Genomic DNA, 7361 nt, shown 5'->3' with positions numbered 1-7361 from the left:
ATTTTACCCACCAAATACTAATGTCAAAAATGAAGAAATTAGAGATTTTCAGCAATTTGTGCCTTATGAAACTGAACAAACATGTAATAAAGAGTCATCAATAATTACTGGTTATTGGAATGTGAAAGTTGGAAGGAAAGAAGGATCAGTAGTTGGAAAATATGTTTCGGTTATAGAAAGGACATTGGAGACAGGATGATAAAATTTTGCAACAACAGCAAACAATTTATTGCAAATACATTTTCAAAAACAAAAATTGTGACTATACACATGGACCTTATTGGATGAAATACATAACAATCAAATCGACTACATCTGTGGAATAAGACAGTGGAGAAGCTCAATATCATCAATCAGAAAAAGACGATGGACAAACTGAAGTATAGACTATCAATTGCTCAAATGCAAGTTCAAGTTGAAGTTGAAGAAAATTAAAACCTGTCCATGGCAACCAATATATGACTATTTATTTATGTATGTATCCATGTTTTTGTGTATCTGAACTTAGAAACTATCTCAGGAATAGATGTGAGGCAATGAACACTAATGACTGATGACCAGACAAGTTGTTAGATGATGTCAAGTACATCATACATGAATAAAGAAAAAAGACTAGAAAGAAAGGAAAAACAAAATGGATATCAGCTGAGAACCTGAAACATATTCTTGAATGAAGAATAGTTGAAGGGAATGGAAGAGTTGATGAAATGAAAGAGTTGAATAGAATATAAGAAAGGGCAGCTCAAGAAGATCAACTAAATATTTGTGATAGTTAAGTTATGTGTCAAATTTCGTAGGCCTGGTTTTGAGTGGCTGGACAGCTGGATGTAGTTATTCCCCATGATGAGACTAGTAATCAGCTCCATGGTGGAATCTACTTGGAGAAGCTGAGTAGCTGCCTTAGGGATACCATCTGCTTCTAGTATATAAGAAGTATTGAGAAAATTCTCTGGAGTTTTTGATGTCTTGGATACAGCATTTAGCCAAGTCTTCATCTCAATGAACTACAAAGTTGTCTACTGATCTTGGGACTGTTAATGGACTTGAACTAGTAGCCTGACATGTTGCTTGATAATTTTGGGACTGTGGCATTTTACTTTCAACCTTAGGTTTGTCAGACTTAGCAGCCAACAGCTGCCTGAGTTAAGAGAAGCCTCCAGCTTCAGTGAGTCAAGAGCAAAAGGCAGAGCTAAAACCCAACATCAATGGGTCTTCAACCCTTGCAGCTGACATTTTGAACTCAAGATTTCTAAACAGTAAGAGAATAAATCCTTGTTTCTTAAAAACACCCATTTATGGTTTTTTCTGTTAGAGCAGCATAAGGTAACCAAAACAATATTATAATGAAATGTGTGAAGACCTGGAGTTAGAAAACCAAAAAAAAAAAAAAGAATTTCTCAAGTAGGAAAAAAATAAAAAATACTGAAGTAAAAAGTCAAGCTTCTCGTTGCAATACTGAAAGATTCTGTGTACGAAATATTAAAAAATACAGAAAGTATTGAAATAAAATAGAAGAAATACACAGAGTCACTGCATCAGAAAAATTTGTTTCTATATGCAACCATTTCAGGAGGTAGGATATGTTCAAGAAGAATGGTATTGAAAGAAAGAAATCCAAGTGTCACTAAAATCATTGGTGAAAAAAAGATGAAATAGTGAAATATAGGAATTGATGTAACATGAACTAAGATGTTTCAACAAACAGATGCAGCATTAGAAGTGCTCATTCCTTTCTGACGAGAAATTTGGAAGAAAGCTACATGACCAACTAACTTGAAGAGAGTCAAATTTGTGCCTGTTCAAATAAAAAGATGATACAGGGGTGTTCCAGTAAGATGGTGTAATACACAGAAAGACAGCACAGTCCCTCATCAACAAAGAAAAGGGGAACCAATTAACACAGATGCAGAATATAATCCTGGAGCCCTGAGCTTTGAGAAGTGGGTTAAACTCTGACGACTAGAAGAATTTGCATGAAAACACCAGAAAACGAGATATATGGATCTGCTTTCTGGGAGTGATCTTGACAACACAGACAGCTCAGATATTGTTGAGTGGTGTTAGGCCCTAAGAATTAACCGAAAAATTAGCCCTGCTAGCCAGGGGCTGCACGGAGGACTACACTAGTGACTGGGGCATAAAAGAGGAAGCAGTGAAGAAGAAGGCAGGCTGAGCTGTGGACTTTACCTGTCCAGAGGATATAGCCATTTTGAATGCTGACAAGTGGTTTAACCATTTTGGATATTTAAAGCAACAGCATTCTCCCGGATTCTAGGGAGTCAAGAATAAGCTCCATTTGCTGAGAACAGCAAGGACATTCTGGACACCAATGACTGGAAAGGTTTGATATTCCCATTGTTACTTTTAGACCCCACACCCTCTTGGTAAACAGATGTGACCATCCTAAACTCCCACCCACATTCTGGGCTGGCAGGAATTCCATCCCAGTCTGTGTTCTCAGACAGAGCTTGGGTGCCCTGCCTCATTCTGCTCAGATTTTTTTTATTTTTTATTTTTTTAAGTTTGTTTGTTTTTGTCTGTTTTAAAATTATTATTATTATTTCCTTATTATTATTATTATTTATTATATTCTTCACTCGTTCTAGTTTTCAGCTTTTTCTCTCTTCCCTGTTCCTGGTTCCAATTTTTTTCTTTCTCGTGGTTAACGCCATTCCTTGTTTTTCTTTCTGTGTTTTTCCCATGTTTTTTCTTCATCATTCTCATACTCTACATTTTTTTCTCTTATTGTCCTCTCCCCACATATTGCAGGTTCCTCTATTTATTCTTTCTTTTTTTCTTCTTTAAATTATTATTCCTGTGTGGTTACATAGTGTGTTTTTTGTTCACTTGCTTTTACTTTTTTGATAATTCAATTTATTGTCCAACTGTTATTTTTTTCTAACTGAGTGGGAGACAGCAAGAGTGCCCATACAATACAACTACACCCACACCTCTTGCACCTTCACTTACTGAGTTAGAGACACCAGTTCCTCCTCCACCAATTGGCCAACAGCAAACAACCACCAAGAAGAGCCTGACTCACCCTTAACTGCTCTTCACTAAGAGTTAACAGAGATCTAAATAAAACAATGTCACTATTTGTTGCAGACAACAGATCATCACAGTCCACACAAACAAGCAAGATAAAGTGGTAGAAAGGAGAGAGCAGGGTACAGACCTAGAACACATCTCTGAGGAAGACACCGCATTGAAACTCCTTGATAAGTAAGGAAAACACAAACAAAACCATAGAACTATTTCAGAAGAAAATACAAGAAAAAATGACAAAATAAATGAAAAATGAGAAATGATTCAAAATATACAGATAGAAAACAGGAAGATCAATAATAAAATTTCAGAAATAGATAACACATTGAAAGGACAAAGAAGTAGAATAGAATCAATAGAAGACAGAATTAATGAAATTGAGAACAAATACCTGAGTACTTCTTTGGAAAGAGATAAATCAGAAAAAAGTTCAAAACAAAATGAAGAAAGTCTGAGGTTCATGTAGGATACCATCAAGAGAAATAACCTATGTGCCATTGGAATTACAGAACAGGAAGAGAAAAATAAAACCATTGAGAAAATTGTCCAAGATTTCTTGGAAGAGAACTTCCTTGATATGATAGAAGATGAGAATACATCCATTCATGAAGTCCAATGATCACCAAACAAGATAGACTCCAGAAGAAAATCATCAAGACAATTCATTATCAAACTCATTAAAACCAAAGACAAAGAAAGAATCCTGAAAGCATCATGGGAAAAACAAAAAGTTGCTTACAAAGGACAGCCAATAAGAATCAGCTCTGATGTCTCATGTGAAACCATGTAAGTGAGAAGGCAATGGCATGGTATATATAACAGCCTGAAAGAGAAAAATTTCCAACCAAGAATTATATACCTGGCAAAATTGTCCCTCAAATATGTTGGTGAAATTATGAGATTTCCAGATAAGCAGAAACTAAGGGAAATTTTTAAAACCAGACCATCTTAAAAGAGCTACTAAATGGAGTCCTTTGAGCACAGAACCAATAACAGCAAACAATAACTGACCATTAAGACACAATATGACATAATCCAGAAACCACAGGTACAGACATATCCAAAGTAAAATAAGCTTACAAGATTGTAAACAGGGAACTAACGATATCAATTGGCAATGAAGACAACTACAAGCCAAAAAGAGGGGAAATACTATGTAGTTACAGAAGGAGCACTGGTAGCCTAGTGCCTAAGGCACTTGACTGCTAACCAGAAGACTCACAGTTCAAACCTCCCAGTCTCTCCTCAGAAAGAAGGTTGGGCAATCTACTTCCATAGTGATACTGCCTTGGAAAACCAGGGAGGGGTCGCTATGAGTTGGGTCCGACTTGATGGCACATAACAACAACAACAACAAAGAACTTCTAAATGGTGAAGAAGTCAAAAGAGTTGCAAGATAGAATGGACTGTTCTAAACTCAAGGAGAAAATTATAAATCACAGGGTAACCTCAAAAAAAAAAAAAAAAGATAAACTTCAAATAACAATAAAAAGAGGACCAGCACAAATGTTTAGCAAATACTAAAACAATAGCAAGAAAGAAAATGATAACACAATTCATAAACATATTGACCTCACCACAAAAAATAATAGAGGAAAAAGAAACCAGGAACACCATGAAAAACAAATACCAAAATGACAGCAACCAATTAATATTTGTTGATAATTACACTGATGTGAATGGATTAAATGCACCACTCAAGTGACAGAGAGTTGCCGAATGGATAAGAAAACAAAACAAAACTCATCAATGTGGTGTCTATAAGAGAAACATTAGAGATAAAGATAAAAAAAAGACTAAATATCAAAGGTTGGAAAAACATATATCAAGCAAATTGTGACCAAAAAGAGCAGGAGTGGAAATAGTCATTTCTGATCAAATTGACTTTAAGACAAAAACCACCATACAGGACAAAGAAGGACATTATATAATGATTAAAAGATCGGTTGAACATAAAGATATAGCCATAATAAATATATATGACCCAATGAAAGAGCCCCAAAATATATAAATCAGACTTTAAAAGAGTTGAAAAGGCATTGTGACTCCACAGTCATAATGGGGGACTTTAATACACCACTTTCAATGAAAGATAGAACAACTGGAAATAAACTCAACAAAGATACAGAACAGCTAAGCAATACAATCCACCAACTTGAACTTATAGACATCTACAGAGCACTTCATCCAACAAAAGCACAATACACATTCTTTCCAGTGTGCATGGAACATTCTCCATTATAGATCATATGTTAGGCCATAAAACAAGGCATAATAAATTAAAAAACTTTGAAATATTGCAAAGCGTCTTCTCAGATCACAATGCTATCAATTAGAAAGCAACAAGAGGAAGATCAACAGAAAAAGGACAAACATATGGCAACTGAACAACACCCTCCTTAAGAAAGACTGGGTAAGAGAATAAATAAAAAAATAAAGTTAAAAAATTCCTTGAATCAAACAAGAATGAGAACACAACATACCAAAATCTTCGTGACACAGCAAAACCAGTGATCAGAGTCCAATTTATAGCAATAAATGCAAACATTGAAAAAGAAGAAAGAGACAAGATAAATAATTTAAACCAACATCTCCAACAATTAGAAAAAGAACATCAAGAAAAGCCTACTGTTACCAGAAGAAAAGAAACAATAATAATTCACGCAGAAATCAATGAAGCAGAAAATAGAAAGGCAATAGAAAAAAAAAAAAAAAAGAAGAAGATGAAAAGTTGTTTTTTTGCAAAGATTAATAAATGACAAATTATTGGCAAATTTAACAAATGAAAAGAGGGAGAGAACACAAATAACATGAATAAGAAATGAAATGGGTGACATTGCAACAGAACCATCTGAAATAAAAGGGATAATATCAGTATACTATGGAGAATTGTACTCCAACATATTTGAAAATCTGGAAGAAATGGACAGATTTCTAGAAACACACCACTTACCGAAACTAACACAGACTGATGAGGAAATTTGAACAGGTCCATCACAAAAGAAGAAATTGAACAGGTCATCAAAAAATTACCTACAGAAAAAATGTCCTGGCCCAGATGGTTTCATTGGAGAATTCTATCAAACATTCACAGAAGAACTGGCACCATTCCTGCTCAACCTATTCCAAAACAAAGAAAAGGATGGAATCCTCCCTAACTCATTTTATTAAGCAAGAATGACCTTGATACCAAAACTAGGTAAAGACATTACTCAAAAGGAAAACTACAGACCAATATCCTTCATGAATATAGATGCAAAAATCTTCAATAAAATCCTAGGCAATAGACTCATCCAACATATTAAGAAATCATTCATTATGACAAAGTGGGGTTCATATCAGGTATACAAGGATGGCTCAACATTAAAAAATAATCAGTGTTATCCACCACATAAATAAAGCAAAGGAAAAAACAACCCATGATCTTATCAATCAATGTAGAAAGGCATTTGTTAAAATCCAACACCCATTCCTGATAAAAACTCTCAGCAAAATAAGCATACAAAGGACATTCCTCAACATGATAAAGGGTTTGTATGTGAAATCAACAGCCAATATTAATCTCAATGGACAGAGACTGAAAGCATTCCTCTTAAGAACAGGAACCAGACAAGGAAGCCTTCCGTCACCACTTCTATTAAACATTGTACTGGAAGTCTTAGCCAGGGCCATAAGGCAAGAAAAGGAAATCAAAGGCAACCAAATTGGTAAGGAGAAATCAAACTCTCCCTATTTACTGATTATATAATCTATATCTAGAAAACCCAAGAGACTCAGTCAAAAATCTACTGGAACTAATTGAGAGATTTAGCATTGTGGCAAGATAAAAGATCAACATCCAAAAATCAGTTGGATTCCTCTACACCAACAAAGAGATTACTGAAAAAGTAAGGAAATCAATGCCATTTATAATTGCTACCAAAAAAATAAAATACTTGGGAATAAATCTTACCAGAGACACAAAACGCCTGTAGAAAGAAAACTGTAAAAGACTACCTCAAGAAACCATAAGAGATCTATGTTAATGGAAGACCATACCATAATCATGGATAGGAAGATTGAACATTGTGAAAATATCAGTTCTACCCAAAGCAATCTATACATTCAATGAAACCCCAACCCAGATCCCATCAACATTCTTTAAATATATAGAAAAAACAATCACTAACTTTATATGGAAAGGAAAGAGACCTCAGATAAGCAAAGTGCTATATAAGAAGAAGAAGAAAGTAGGACGTCTCACACTAGCAAGTCTCAAAACCTACTATAAAGCCACAGTAGTCAAAACTTTCTGTTATTAGTATAAGGACAAA

Source organism: Orycteropus afer, unplaced genomic scaffold, assembly GCF_000298275.1.
Source record: "Orycteropus afer afer isolate SDZICR_OR568_19922 unplaced genomic scaffold, OryAfe1.0 scaffold00538, whole genome shotgun sequence".
Lineage (NCBI taxonomy): Eukaryota > Metazoa > Chordata > Mammalia > Tubulidentata > Orycteropodidae > Orycteropus > Orycteropus afer.
Note: the sequence above shows the minus strand (reverse complement) of the source record.